Genomic DNA, 16,618 nt, shown 5'->3' with positions numbered 1-16,618 from the left:
TTGCCCTTTTGAAAACATGTTATGGGTCGGGTCATGAGGGAACTAGACAAGGGTAAGGGTGACCCCACTTAATTACATCATCCTGACTAGAAAAACAATCCAAGGGAGCCCACAACTTCTATAACAAGTTATACATTCTAGAACACAAAAATATATAATCAAGTACTCTAATATCAAGCAATTCTGTGGATTGTTCAAGTTCTTCTCAGATAATGACAGCTCAGTTTTAGAAGTATACATTTATTTGCAATAAATGTGCTAAACACTATGGGAAGAAGGTGAGCAAAGATAAGCTCTTTCTGTTTATTGGGGAACACAGTGGGATCATGATGTCTCAACTTGTACAACTGGGAGCACATAGACTTAGTGGATATTTTTCAGGTAGAATCAGGGGCTGAAGACAGGGAAGAAGCATATTTTATACAATGGGACTATACTATGCAAAGGAATATGAGGACATATTCTTTTGAGGAGTCATAAGCAATTGATAGAATATAAAATATGCTCATATAGTAAAACAATAATAGCGTCTGTTTGTTGAACACACACCATGTGTTCCTGGCACTGTCATAAGCAGTTATGTGGATTTCCACTTAAATATTTATGAGTCTCCTCCCCATACTGAAGAAACTGAGAATACAGAGGTTAAGTAACTCGAGAGTTATTGCTCATTAGAGGTAGAGTTGGGCCTCCTGTCCTAAGATTTTAGGGCCTGCACTTGTTCCACATTCAATGCTATGTGGAAATGGAGTTAGTGAAGATACAAATATAGGCAAAAGCAAGGTGACGTCTAGCATTATAAGCCATGAAGAATCATGGAAGTGGTGGAGATGTAGCTTGGTGGTAAAGAACTTGACTAGCACGAGGGCCTGGGTCCAATCCTCAGCACCAACAAAACAAACTGAGAACAACAATAAAACAACACTGAGTAGGAAAGAGAAGCTAATCAAATCTGCATTTAAAAATACCTTATTGATAACAGTATGGAATATGAATCAGAAGGGACAAGAACTTAGCAGGAAGATTCACTTAGAAGACTACTGCAATAATCTGGGCCAGAAACTGAAGGATCTGAACAAAAGCAGTGAGAATGGAGGTGAAGAGGCAACATCAGAAGAGGGAACAGAGGAGGAAGGATGGACTGGAGGATGGCTAGATGTGAGTTCTGTTGGTAACACATTAAGGATGATATTGGGGGCCGCCCTGCACAGCTAAGCACACCCCTTGATCCTTGAATAATGAGGGTATTGAACTGGCATTGCACACTGTGTAAAGCAAGTGGGCCTTACCCTTGCTCAGCAAGGAAGAGCCTCAGCTCTGGGCTTAGGCGTCATCCAATGGGATTGTGCTAATCCCCTGTTTCTTGTAATATTACCCCTTGCCTTATTTGGGTGGAATATTCTATTGAATATCTTTTCCCCAACAAATAGAGGGATTCTGGGTGCGCTCATTCTCTTGCTTTTTTCAGTACTGCCCAGCATGGGGCTGACCCTTGGGGCTGCAAAGCAGTCCCACCCTTAAAACTCATGTTCATGTGTTGCATGGTTTCTTCACTGTTTTCTGAGTTCTTGCTGCAGCTAGTTCCTTTAAATCCAGCTCATCTCATCAGCCTGGCAGGCTGACAGGAGGATGAAGCATCGGAGAGCAGAGGTGTTAGGCAGATCTACAACTCAGGAGCCCAAGAGATAGAAGGCAGAAACAGAGATCCAGGGAGCAGCATAGGCTTAGCTGAGAGGGCTCCACGATGGTGGCATCTGAGGATTTTCCACAACCATCCTCAAATAATGATTCTTTGAAAGGTCATTCTTTTCTCTTCTTTTCCTGAGACTAGACTAAAATTCTCAAACACACATCTAGAGAACGATCTGGTTTACCAAGACTACCTGAGGCCACCACATTATCCTGGGCAGATGATGATGCTGCTACCATCTGAATCTGTAATTAATGCTCCATACTTCAGGTCACTAATAGAGAAACTAGCTCAAGGTATAGTCCAGGAAGCAACAGAGAATTGGAACTCTACCCCAAACAGCCCAGGAAACTCAAACTCTAGGTTCCTACAAAAAATGGCTTCTTGGTTTAGCAAAGCAACAGAAACATTACTTTGATAATATTCTGAAGAAACTTTAGAGGGTCTGGCAGCCAGGTAACATTTTCAGCATGCTGCTGCAGGGTTATAAAGTGTTTGTCTTGAGAAACTTGAGATATGATATAAGAAAGGGGAGTTGTGGATGCCAGTCCTCAAATAGCCAAAGTTCTTGGATCACAACTGTAAAGAAGTGATTACTTCAGTCTGTCCCCAATGACAATTCTCATATCACTAGAAATGTAGTAGTAACAAGAAAAGATGCCATGTGATACAAGAAAAAGTATACAGTGCCACTTCAGATCCCTTCTTGTACCCCAAATAAAACCTAAATCTAATCAACTATCTACAGACTTTACAGAAATTCAGAGAACAGAGAAGTTAAATATTATTTAAAAAATCAGCTAAATGAAACAAAATATTCTCTTGTCATAAAAAAAATACACCGTATCCAAACATAATATGGGTATGGTTATTATATGGATCTTGTTTATATCCCAATTCAAACAAATAAACTACAAAAACAGTTTCTTTTCTTTTCTTTTTTTTTTTTGGAACCAGAGACTGAACTTAAGGGCTCTTAACCACTCAGCCACATCCCCAACTCATTTTTGTATTTTACTTAGAGACAGCGTCTCACTAAGTTGCTTAGTGCCTCACTGTTGCTGAGGCTGGCTTTGAACTTGCGATTCTCCTGCTTCAGCCTCCGGAGCCACTGGGATTACAGGTGTGTGCCACTGTGCCCAGCACAAAAACACACTTGGGAAATTTGAATGTCGAAATTAAAGTACATGAAGGAATTAGTATTGTTCATAGTTGTAATGGTTCTGTGGTCACGTGTTTTCTAAAAATTCTCATTTGTTAGAAACATACAATAAAGTCTGTTCAGACTGGAGAAAAACAGGATGTGTGGACTTTATTTTAAAATATTCCAGTCAAAATTTAGAATGTGGGAAATTTGATGAAACAAGTCTGGCAACATGTTAATAGATGTTCAGGGAAATCCTCTCTTTAATTGAGCATGTTTAAACATTTCCTTAATTAAAGTTTTAATAATAATGTATTTTTATTAAAACATACATTTCCCTAGGGTAGAAAATCTCAAGAAGAAGTCAGAGGAAAGAGCAAAAGAGAAGTACTATGAGGAGGTGAACCCTCAGAATCAAAGAGCTACTCTACCAACAGGGCTGCCCTTCTGGAATCAGAACTGTTTCGTCCAAGAAGGATTTTCTGTTAATTCAGAGCTTTAACAAAGCCTAAAAGTACATTCCAAGTTCTCACTTACATATTTACTGTTTCAAAAGTAAATATTTGAGCACCAGCATATGTGTAGCCAAGTACAAGGGATAGAGAACCAATTAAGTCGCAGTGTGGATAACTGGACATGGTGAGGCACACTTGCCCTCCTTGGGCAACTTGGTAAGACACTGTCTCAAAAAATAATAAAAAATTGTTGTGGATATAACTCAGGGGTGAATCACTTGCCTAGTAGGCACGAAGCCCTGGGTTCGGTAGCACTGATTCCTCAGTGCTACCGAAACAACCAACCAAACAAACAAAAATTAAAAAAACAAAACCCCCCAAACAGGAGGAAAGAAACCTGGAAAATGGACTCATTATTTGGTGAACTGAGGAACCAAAACACACACACACACACACACACACAAAAGCTAAATTTCTATTATACACATTAATTTTAAAAATATAAAGAACTAAGCACAAAAGCCCAGATTATCAAGTATTTGAAGAAAATTATCTATAATTTGGGGTAGAATGAACATGTTGATATATCTAACTCTATCACAGTAGAAATTACTGCATGACCAGAACATCACAGAACAAATTTAATAAGCAGAAATTAAATAAAAGAAAGAGCGTGAGCTTTTGCAAACTGAAAAGAAATTTTGGGCCTGAGGATCTATATTAGTGCCATCCCAGAGAGAAAATTATGAAATTTGTAAACTGCTTCTCTTAGAAAAAGCCTAAGAACCCTCTCTCTATTTTAAGATACTACTTTATGGCAAACAAAATGTCTGGGGCAAAACCCATGAAAACAGGATTCTTAATTTTCTACATGGCATGGCTTCCATTTGGCTAATCTTAATTTAAAACATTTTTAAGGTTCAGCTCATAAAGATCCTTATTGGACCTCAGGTTTTGTATAAACAATTCTTATATGCACCCCCAAGTAAATCAGGTGAAAACAAGCAGGTGACAAGGGGCTGATCCCAGGATGAGCTGGGCAGCCTGAACATTTACTTGAACATCATAGGCATCATAATCTACTTGGATGGGAAAGGTGTTCTCAGATTCTTTTGGAGTTTCAAGAGTTGAAATACACAAATAGTACAAACTGTCACCCAAACACATTTAATATAGATGCTCACGATCATCATATATCCCGAAAAAATGGGATAATAACCCATTCATCAGTTTGTTAAACCTTCCACAGCTGGTTCAAAGGGAATTAGGTGTCTCAAGTGTTTGGTGAACATTCTTAATCAACTTCACATAATTTTGTCATGAGTTAGCTGGCTCTTTCTAAAAATAATAAAAGATCTCAAAAATACATTTATCATGGCCATTTTTTACTTTATCAGAGGCAGACTATAAAATTAAATGGATATTTAATAACTTTCTCCTTTGCCATAGTTCATCTCACCATGTATAGTATGCATACGGCTGCTCCCTAGGGCAGGGACCATGTCTTAACCCTCTCTATAACTGATGGGAAGGCAGGAGCTAACAGCTGATGCTCATTTTCCAGTGTCAGGCCCTGCGAGGTCCTTTACATCCCACCTTACGTCTTATTTATTCTCACCATCCCGTCCAATGGAGGCATGAACACTATTTCATAGAAAAGGATATTCGATGCTATAGAGAACAAGGAACTTGCCCAAAGTCACACAATTCACAGCTGGCAAAGACAAAACCCATGCTCAGATTTTCAGATTCTTATGTCAACCTACTGCTAGATTTTTTTCTACTATGAATTAAGTCCCACCTGATTTGGACCCTGCATGCTTCCCCCTTCACCATGATACCACCACTTATCTACTTACACCCAGAGCTGAGTATTCCACAGATCGTCCAGTTTGCCTAAATGAAGTATAATGGTAGAGGAAAAAGCTGCTAGACTTTTTTTTAACCCTTTCAGTACTGAGAAGTGAACCCAAGCCCTGTCTCATATATTTATATATGATAAAAAATTGTAAAGCTCCTTCACTGCACCCCCCCATACTGGGGATTGAACCCAGGGCCTCACACATGGCAGATAAATGCTCTATCATTTGAGTCCTTTTTGAAATTTTATTTTGAGACCAGTCTTGCTAAATTGTCAAGGCTGGCCTCGAACTTGCAATTCACCTGCCTTAACTTCCCGAGTAGCTGGGATTACAGGTGTGCATCACCACACTCAGTCAAAAATTGTAAAGTTTTAATAGGAATTGCTTAAATCATATTTGTAACCCTGTGGGGAGATGAGTATAACTCAGAACCATAAGAATTATATGGATCTGTGCCAGTCTGTGAAAGTTCTGTGGGTTAGTTGCATCTACTTTCTTTCCTGCCTATTTTATTTGTGGGGTGAAACTATTTTGGTTAAGTGAAAACCATGTAAAGAAATAAACATGGTCATTAAGTTAAACCTTAAGACACAGTTACAATCCTAAGCATGGATCTGCATTCCTGTGATGGTTGTTTTAGGCTTCACTGATCTGCCGAATTCTAACTTCTTCTGCAATTACTACAAAACAATTATTACGTTGTTAGTTGTTCTGTTCTTTTTTTTTTTCCCTAGAAGTTGTTTCATGTGCTAGTTCTAAATCCTAAGTAGATCAAAATCTCTTCCTGGTAGCAGGAATTAAATCTACTTACACCGTGATATTTCTTACCTGACTGCCATGATGCTGGGCCTAAGGGAGGTTCTTCTCACTTACTGATTAATCAGCACTTAGTAAACTAGAATAACCCAAGCAAGAAAGGAAAAAGGTTAGTACTCAAGAAAAGATGACAGAAATCATTAACTTCCAATTCCTCTGAAAATAATCTTATATAGTCATGTCAGGCACACAAGAAAACTGGAGACCAACTTTGCCCTAAGTATGTTGAATGAATGAGTGAATGAATGCTACCCAAACTTTTCTATTTTTCTGGCATCTCTCATATTCTTTTATCTATCATTAACCTGTAGGTAAGATTTGGAATTATGTCCACATTTCATCAAATCTCTGACCATAAGCAAAAATAAAATCATTAAAAGGTGCAATCTTAGTGGCATAGTAAGTATACTATGAGAATGCCACCTGCTGTCAGACATAAAGGTCAAGCAACCATTGGAATTGGCCTGTCCCAGTGGTATCAAGGAAAGTACCAAGTGCAGGCTGCTACTCTCCTTAGACACTAACTGTACAAGATCTGAGTGATAAGGTAATATCAGAAGAATGGGTTTCTATTAAATGAAACTAGTAGGTAAGAAACTGCTATATTTGAGGGTATCATGATTTCAAATGACTGAAACTAATAACTGCAGCTTTGTCACGGACACCATGTTCAACCCCAGGCAAGCCACTACCCTTCTCTGGAACACAGTTTTCTCCATTGTACAGTGTGACAGAGTGGTTTATACAATCTCCAAGATAGGTCCCGGTTATATTCTCTCATATCCCATATATCCACTATTATAATTCTTATATATCTGATATTAATTTGTCAGTGATTTTCATCATCAGTCAATAAATACTTCTAGGAATACTAAAGTCTTACTGAACACAATTTTTTATGCTTACTAAGGTCTTTGGCCTTACTCTAGTGAGAACATGTTGCCCAATTCTGAAGAGGCTTTGCTGACAGGAGGAGAACAATGGCTCCTGGGGACAGCTGTCCCTCTTTATCCCTTTGTTCCCATAACCAAATGACTTGGGCAAGCAGTGCTCACAATGAAATGTAAAAAGCAGGCCTAGGGGTCCCCTAGTTGTTAGATTCAGAAGGCTCCCACACATGGTTCAATCCTGCATAATTAATTAGCACTAGAGGAACCAATTTAGAATGAAAAATAAAGTAATAATTCAGAAAACTTTAAAATTTGAGAAAACTGTAAAATTCTAATTCATATATAATTTTGTGTATTCAGTAGTTACTTTTACCTTATTTCCTGAACTAAACTCAAAAAACCATAAAATATAATGTATAATTGAACAGTAGCTATATTTTAATTGAGAAATAAATCTGAATGGCTAAGTTACAGAAACTGGTGGTGTAGCCAAGTGGCAGACTGCTTGCCTAGCCTGCAAAAAGTCCTGTGTTTGAACCCCAAACTGTAAACAAATAAGGTATATAAAACCCAAGGATATGAGCACATCATCCTTACAGAGGTAGCCAACCGACTAATCCTTGCTCATTCTTAGTTCCTCATTGAAAAGTAATTACAGCTGACCAGCAGCAACTACTACAGTGATGGCAACACAGCCTATAATAAAGATAATGGATATATTATGAGGCTAAAATCGACATTTATGATGAGTTTTCAAGCTGGTCTCCAGTTAACATTTGCAACTAAATAGAAGCCAAAACGGAAGATTCTGTTGAGCTTTAGAAGGTAAGTCAAGTGGTATGGTCCTCATCAGTTTCAGCGTAAGACAGACAAAGGGTAGAATGCTCTGGAAGCTGAAAAAAATCAACTACTTGTTATTAGGGGCAGTACAGGAAGGACTCACAGGACTCACAGAAGAGGTATATTGGAGGTGGGTTTCAAAGGAAAAACAGACATTTGATAGGGAAAGGCAGGTAGAAAGGCCATGCAGATAGAAAGACTCAGATGAAAATGAGATGTGGGTATCTGCCATGTTAAAAAAAGAAAAACAAAAAAAAAAAAAAAAAAAAAAGAGGAGGGCAAATTGTAGGACAGGAGGCCACAGATGTCAAGTGTTTTAGTCTTTGTCAAGCCAGCAAGAGGAGTCAGAGAAAAAGGCAACAGAATTTGGTTTTCACAAAAATGACCAACATCGAACTAAGGCATTGGTTGGCAGACAGTTGTGCCCAGAACTCTGGGGTTCCTTGGTGCTATATCAGGGCCTAATCTGTGAGAGCAGAGAGGACACTAATACTTTCTTGTTTTTAGATATTGGGATTTCAAGTAAGACTTTGGCAGAAGAATTGAGAGAAGCCATCCTGAGCTGGAATCAGCAAGAGCACTGAGACAGTGTCCCATGTAGACAAGAGGCATGGGAACTTTTCTACAAATGAAGGGAGCCAAAAAAGGGAGGTAGGTCTGTTAGGTCTGTGGGAGTTGGGAATAAGACTTGGGAATAGTGATGGAAATAAGGCTTTCAAGATGTTTTTATTTTTTCACCATAGACTGAAAATTATTGCAAGTGCTGTGCACGTAGAGAAGCTTTAAGTAAATATCAAAACTTTCTCTTCCCTCTCCTTCCCTGCCCCCCTCCCCCCGCAGTTCTGGGGCTCAGATGCAAGGGCATTGCATACGTTAGGCAAGTGCTCTACCACTGAGCCACTCTTCCAGCCCATATTCTCTGGACAAAAAGTTTAGTGCCATAAAAAGAACTTAACAGATTTAAAGAGAAAACAGCAAGGAAACTATTCAAATCATCATCATCTGTTGTTAATCAAGATCACATAAACCCATGATTTACTTAGTGAGAAATATTATAGTCATCACCCAGGAGAGGATTCTAAGGAGTGCTCTGTGATGTAGCTGAGAAAAGGCTAGCACAGAGATAAGCTAGAAAACAAGTAAGACATGGAATGCTCCAACTTTTCTGTTTTAAACTATTCTCCAACTGGCTTTTGGGAAGCAAATCAAAACAATCTAATTACTTTAAATAAAAGGATACGTTAATATTAATCCTAACTTTTTTTTATAAATATTTCTATAGACCGACTCATTCTTGGAGTGTTTCCCACAGTTGGCCTCTGTTGTAATTAAAAGTCATCCATGAGGGTTTATTTATGTGTTATGATGAACAATAATTGGATTTGACCAGAAAATGTATATAAGTATACTGGAGAATATTATCATTGGAATGAATGATTTAAACTATTGAGATGAAAGATCAAGATGGAACTTGGGCTGAGTCAAAACACTGCCAAAACATAGTCACCCTATTGTGGTTCTGTCAGCTCAATGGCATTATAAAATCACCTACCCTCTGAGCCTCAGTTCCCTCAGGAGTGAAATACAGGTGATACTGGACCTTTTTTAGAATTATTGAAAAGATGAGTTTCCAAATGCAAACCTTTAGTATGGTTCCTGCAGTATGTGGTAAGCATGCACTTATTGTTAACCACCATCATCACTAGGACTGTTAACATCATTCCAGTTTGATATAGTAGTACATATGCTCGAAAGCAACTATTTATGACCTTGAGTACATGTGCAGAACAGAGTGTTTCTGACCTTGACTACACACTGACTAAAGTGCTCAAGGTGGAATTAGAATCTAGCTCTGGCTCAATTCTAATCTAGACTTTTCCCACTATTCTGCCTGAATTCTTATGGTTGTTCCTCTAATTTAGAGATCATAATAAAAAGTATACTGTAAAGGATAAATTAACTTTTATTGCTGATTTTATCAGCCTGACTATAAATGGATTTCCTAAATAAAATGGATGAGAAACTTTAAAATATGAGGAGAAACTTTTTTTATAGCTACAAGATATATTATTCGACATTAAATGCCTACCACCACCTCTGTAACAAACTGGAATCTCTGCTGAAAACTGTGGAACACCAGTTTGGTGCTCTAGGTATAAATTGAAAAGAATCAACTTATGTGGGCTTGTGATGGCATTTACTGGATCCTGGTTAGGCCATTCTATTTGAAAAAGTTTATAGAGAATTCTTAATTTGGAATTTGAAGTATTCTTTTGGATAATTACATGAGTGAGTCTATGAAAATAAAGATTTTTTTCTGCAGGGGTAAGATATAGAAAACAGGTATTTTCTCTCTCTCACATCCACTATGAACTAGAGCCCTCTCTATGAACACAGTACTTAAAAAGGACTCATGACTTCATATACTGTAACAGAGCATCTTAAAAAACATTTTCTTACTTGGTATCCATAATAACTACATGCAGTTGGTACAAAGGATGTCACTGAAGTTCAAAAAATATGAAATTTCTTTTCCAGTATCAAAATTAGACAATGATAGTCTTTCACATCTCACATACTTTCAAATACTTTTTTTTTCTTCCTTTTCTGTTATCTGGAGATTCAACTGTAAAGGAGAACAGAGAAACATTTTTATATAGGGAAACTGTCACACAGAGGATGAGGCTCAGGGATTTGATGGTTGAAATCTAGGAAGCATGGTGGGAATATTGGTCATCCTTTATTAGGAGGTAGCAAAAACCCCTAGTCAGCTATCCCCAACACCCCGCCTTCCCCAATCCATTTCCATAGGCTTTTTTTTTATATCCAGGCCAAACAAAGAAAGCACAGGTTACATAAGTGGGCATATGCTCGCAAGCAACTGTTTATGACCTTGAGTACATGTGCTGAACAGAGTGTTTCTGACCTTGCCTACACACTGACCAAAACACCACGAATTCATGGCATTGATTATACACTAAAAACATAACACATCCTTTCAGAAGCCCCAGAGAAGGAGCCTAACTATAGCCATTTTAGGCATGCCTCCACAAAAACCCAATAGATTTGTGATATAGTTGGGTAATATCTTTTAAGACTTGCTTATGCCATGTAGTAATTTAATTTTAAAAAGTCAGTGACTAGGACACAAGATAGCAGCCACCCCAAGCTCAGGAGTAAAAGTCTCTTGCAATTTCCAACTTCTGGAAGAACTCAAAGAATGCCAAAAAGGAGTAGGAGATGGCACAGTTAACTGGGGTCTAGATGATGAAGACATGACACAAGATGGACAGGGATGATAATTGGGCCTCCAAGAACAATTTATGAAAACTGAATATGCAGACTTAAAATAAAATGTGGACCTAAATAACCAGAAGCACTCTCCTTTGTAAGATTTGTAACAAAAATTAATATGAATGGAGATAATAGTTCTAATGGAGTGGTGGACCCAAGAGCCACATCAGTGCTAGCAAAATGGCAGAATTCAAATGGCATCAAATTTGTTTTGCAAGAGTTGCAGTGCTTAATGATGTCTAAAGAAAATAGGAAACTCTCTCAGCCATTAGGACAGTGGTTACAGCAATTAATCAAAAAAGAAAAATTAATCATAAATCACAAGTCCCACCCCATTTGACTTAAGCAGTCATTTTCCAATGTAGTAACTTTTCTAGATACATCTTATAGACTTGAAAATACTGGAAAGGAAGCTCCCATTCAAAGGCAATTTATCTTAAGATACTGTAAATGACACTAATTTTTTGTTAATTTGATATATAAGTTGTGTTATAACAAATTGTTTTGTCAAGTGTAACCACTATTCATTTAGTTGAACTTCTAGGATCAAGAAAATCTATTTAAATTGATTCCCATCATGCAGGTGGGGCACATTTAACTCAACTGTGAAGTCATAATCACCTTGCTGCTGATTACTTGGTCTGGGGGCTCCACCCTTCTGGGGAGAGCCCTCTCATGGGAGGCTTGCTACAGTAAAGGTTTCATATCACAAACTTGGGGACTACTGCTGACAGTGGGGAGTGCTTTGCCTGCACCCTGGTTTCTTTTTTAAGTCTTAAATGATGTTCCATCCAAGCCATCATCCTGCCCCACCCTCCTTCACTCTCATCCTTGGCCAAAGCACATTGTAACCCTCTGCCTCCTCAGAAATTGACCTCCAATGAGTAATTCATGGCTTTCCCTATCTCTCCTCTCCCCCACCTTTATTGAGGGTGCTGCTTTTTCCCTCCTCCTCAACTCCTTTGTCCCACTGTCACCACCCAACACTTTCAACTACCCTTCCTTGCTTTGGCCAGACGCCATCAGGTAAGGATGGAAAGTCTCTGAGCTCCCTCCTTTAGTTTTGAAAACATGTTAATTCACTGAGAAATAAGTATTGGATCCTGGGCCCTGTCCCCCTCAACTGATGCATCTTTGGTTCACATTTTTATAAGGTGAACAGGGCAGTTACCAGAGTTACATAGACCTTCTAGCACTCATAGCCCCTACTGCTTAGACTGGAGAAAGGCCACATAAAGACATTTGTAAGCATATAGGGTTCTTTTGGATTATTTCCTTTTCCTGTAATGACTTTGCTTTTAGACAGTAAAGAAGGTATGAACAGGGCTCTTGTTGGGTCGCCCTGCCATCCATGTGGGTCTAGTGTGGAATCTAACAACTGGAACTAGAGACCTGGCACAAACCCTGCTTTTGGTGCTCAGCAAGGACTGAGGAGGAACCCACGGTACATATACAGCAGATCCCAAATTGGTGGGGCTAGCCTCCTGGCACATCACTGTATCTTCATACTTCCTGTTCAGGACCACTAAATGCTGAAATGTGGATCATACAAAATAAAGCCAATTCATGGTGTTAGGAAAAAAAAAAAAAAAGTCAGTGACTAGAATCTCCTAGTGCATAGTTGATTAATATATCCTACATCCACCTCAGAGATCCAGTGCCATATTATTTGGCACCTCTATCATTTGGCACTTCTGACTCCTGAGTTCTGCCTCAGCAGGACCTCATCAGAGTAGGCCATTGCAAACAACCTCATAGCCAGTAAGCCTGAAAAGCATTTTAATGAAGACTTTGACCTGAAAGATAGGGACTGAAAGGCCAAAAGAGCTGACAATTAGTATACAAAAGTAAGAGCAATTCTGATGCTATTTTCAATTCAGGAATTGTCTCAGAAGTTGTGTGATTTATGTTGCTAGCTTTGGCCATTCCTCTGCTCCTTCCCTTTAAAATTAATTTTTAAATTACCTTATCTGATGAAAGTTGACAGTAGATTCCTCTCTGATTAGTCCTTTTCCAAGAGTACAGAATTCTTCCTGTTGGGCATCTGTGATCCCAGTTATTGGAAGGCTGAGGCACTAGGATCGTAAGTTTGAGACCATATGGGGCAACGTAGTGAGACTATATCAAAATAAAAAAATAAAAAGGGCTAGGAATGTAGCTCAGTGGTAAAGTACCCCTGGGCTTGAGCCCCACTAACATACACACACACACACACACACAAAAAAGTGTTTTTAACCCCAAACAAATCTTGACCAAGTGAATGAAAAAATTATTTCCATGAGCTATCGATTTCTTCATACTTGGCACCAATTAAGGCTGTTGCAGGCCATTTTCCCCATTACCAGATTTCAGGAAGATATGAATTCCTTATGGTTCCAGTCCTCAGTAGTTCTGAATTAAGAGACAATAGGGAAAAGTGTAAAATAATGAGGCTGGTGTTAACCTGCTGTATGGTAGTAATCTGTTCTTCCCATGTGGTGGAGATGGCTTCAAGTCTTTTCTTCATTGAATCCTATAGGTTAAAATTATACTTCAGATGTGTGAGGTTTCCCACCTCCCTGGTGGAGCAAGTCATTCCCATCATTGACCTCCTGTGAAGTAAAGAGAGTGAGAGATTTGTCAAGCTGTAATTTCCATCTGACTTTTCTATCAAAATAGGTACCATTAAATAAAACTGAGGAGCACTTGTAAGTTCTACTCAGTTTTGTGGGTAACAGAATGTGCTTCCCAGAATTGCAGCACATTAGGTACAACAAATTAGGTATACATACAATAAACATATGGAGGAGTTTGAATTTTCTCTGGTTTGATCTGATATAAAGAAATGCCATGGTTCTAGGTTCATTTTGTATATCAAAAGGAGGAGCTCTTCAACCATTCATTCTATTTACGATGGTGCTGACAGATGTAAAAAGGCATCAAAATGTGACACATTCATTGTTTTAATGTCAAACTTTGACTTAAGTGAAACTTCAGATACTACCACATTTTTCCTAAAATATTATGTAAGGGTAAGGAGAGGAATTTTTGGTTTTCATTTCGTAGTCTTCTGTATTTTTTTAATGACTATGCATTAATCTTTTCCCCTAAAATATCAAGGTACAAAGAAAAAAGTACTTTTTATTGTTATCATTCCTCAAAATCTCTTACATAATAGCAAATCTTGATTATTACCATTTTGATCCTTTCTTTTTTTTTAAATTTAAGAATAATTTTAACCTGGCATAGTGGTTTGCACCTATAGTCTCAGCTACTCCAGAGGCTTATGTTTATGTTATATTCCTCCAGTCCAGGAGCTTCTGATCAGTGTGGGCAACATAGTGATACACCGACTCAAACACAAAACAAACAAAAGAGCTGCTTTTTGGGGGTGTAGGTGGCACCAGGAATTGAACTCAGGGGCACTCAGCCCCTGAGCCACATCCCCAGCCCTCTTTTGTATTTTATTTTGAGAGAGGGACTCACTGAGTTGCTTAGTGCCTTGCTTTTGCTGATGCTGGCTTTGAACTCATGATCCTCCTGCATCAGCCTCCCGAGCTGCTGAGATAACTAGGATTACAGGTATATGTCACCACGCCTGGCTTTTTTTTTTTGAGTTGAACTAGAAATTTATTATGATTAACCCAGACACTACATGGTTGCCTTTTGTGCTTTAGTCTCCCGAGTCACAAACTTTGAGGCTGAATCTGTTTGAAATTACTGAATCTTATTGCATTCAAGATAATGGCAGAAATGTGCATTTCCAAGATGGAGATTATGAGGTAATGCAATCTGTCATGCACCAGAGCCTCTCAGAGTCCAGCAGGAGTCATGTGCTTTTGTCAGGATAACTGGCAAGGCTTCAGAAATGTTACCCTCTGGTTTGACCTTTAGAACTTATCCTAAATACTTAAAGCACTGAAACATGTCAACATTGTGGCTTATTTGGGGACTTGTTTGGAAGAGAACACTGTAAGCATTTTCATGGAGTTTGTTCCTGGTGGCTCAATTTCTAGTATTATAAACCGTTTTGGACCATTAAAAAAAAAAAAAAAAAAAAAAAAAAAGAACTTATCCTAAATATCAAGTTTGGCATATTCGTGGTATTCACATAGATCATTTTGTATTTAATTTATCCAGTCTTTTACAAAAGCTCATTATGTGAGACATCATCAAAGCATACATAACTCCAGTCAGCATTATTCATAAGATGTCTCAAGACAAACTTTCATTTTCCTGTTATGTTCAACCATGTAGCTAATAATTATGTAGTTTTTCAGGGTATGCTTTATAATTTTCTAGTACTGAAGCAGTAATTTCAGGGTAATTTATACTACCATATTTTTCTTGAAATATTATGTATGGGTAAGTAGTCTTAGATGAAGGTGGTGATGGGATTTTAGTCCTAATTTCTTTCCCAAGGAAGATGATGCATTGGTGTGGTAGTTGCTAAGTATGTGGTGGAAATGGTTGTTGATTCTGTATACAAATTCTTTCACTCAAATATTGCATTCCATCCCCCACTTAAGGGGATGATGCATCTCTAGCAAAAAGTACAGCTAAGGACAGAATAGACCTGGGTTAAGAATAGAGGCCTTTTGGCATCTTATGTGGGGGTCCCTTCAGACGTCACCCAAGTGTGACAATCCAAGGCTTAACATTCTCCTCTCTCATCATCAGCTCCTTATGTCCTCTTCTTTCTATGGCTTTCTGCTCTACTACATGGTTCGAGTCTGCTTTCCATACTCTCATGTGTCCTGGGCTCCTGGCTATCCTTTTGTCTGGCCACTGCTTTCTTCTTTCTTTCCATAGTTTACTCAATAGGTATTTGCAGAATACTGGGAATTCTTTGGTGAAGTAGCCCCTGCCCCTATCCTCATGGGGCTGCTAAGCTTTGACAATAGTACCCATTTTCCAGCATCTAAACTTACTCAGGCTTTTGGTTTTCTGGTTTTATCCTCAAGTCTGAGAACCTGAGTAATGTGAATCCCCTCCTTCGTTTTCTTGTGCCATCATCACAGACCGATTTATAGGCCCATTTAGTTTTCTAAGCTGCTGGGCTAACAGTCAGACTCCAGAGCAGGCATGTTCCCCCTTGGGAAGCTCCTAAAAGATCCAGGCCCTAGACTTCTCTGTCAAATGGTCTCCCATTTTGTGATACTTTGAAACTACAGTTGGTGATTAATAGATTAAGCTGATGAAATCCATACAAAACCCACTAAGATAAAAGAAAAGCAAAAGAATATAAATAAGTTTGATCCATTAGATACATATAGAATACATATTCATATACATTTTAATATGGAGTATTAAAATTGGTTTTCCAAAACTGACATCAGAGACCACAAAACTAAATCAAATTATTTTTTAAGAAATTGGTAATACTCAGGGCTGGGGATATAGCTCAGTAGGTAGAGTGCTTGCCTTACAGGCACAAGGCCTGGGTTCAATCCTCAGCAACACCAAAAAAAAAAAAAAAAAAAGAAATTAGTAATATTATTCAGGGTATGCTTTATAATTTTCTAGTACTGAAGCAGTAATTTCAGGGTAATAAGTAAGCAATAGTAATAAGAGGAAGACACACAGAGTCGTTAGACCACAGAGTCATTAGAGTTTGAATTCAATTACAAATGATTCCTAGGATAAAT

The 16,618-nt window shown here is 38.4% G+C and overlaps 1 pseudogene; it reads left to right on the top strand.

The window, feature by feature from the left end:
• The first annotated feature begins 990 nt into the window (after nucleotides 1–990).
• Nucleotides 991–11,331, top strand: LOC124089452 (ubiquitin-conjugating enzyme E2 variant 1-like; annotated as a pseudogene).
• The last annotated feature ends 5,287 nt before the right edge of the window (nucleotides 11,332–16,618 follow it).

Source organism: Marmota monax, unplaced genomic scaffold (assembly GCF_021218885.2).
Source record: "Marmota monax isolate L192 unplaced genomic scaffold, Marmota_monax_Labrador192_F-V1.1 WCK01_AAM20220418_F8-fsc00253, whole genome shotgun sequence".
Lineage (NCBI taxonomy): Eukaryota > Metazoa > Chordata > Mammalia > Rodentia > Sciuridae > Marmota > Marmota monax.
The sequence above is the reverse complement of the archived record's forward strand: the minus strand, read 5'-3'. Positions and strand labels throughout refer to the sequence as shown.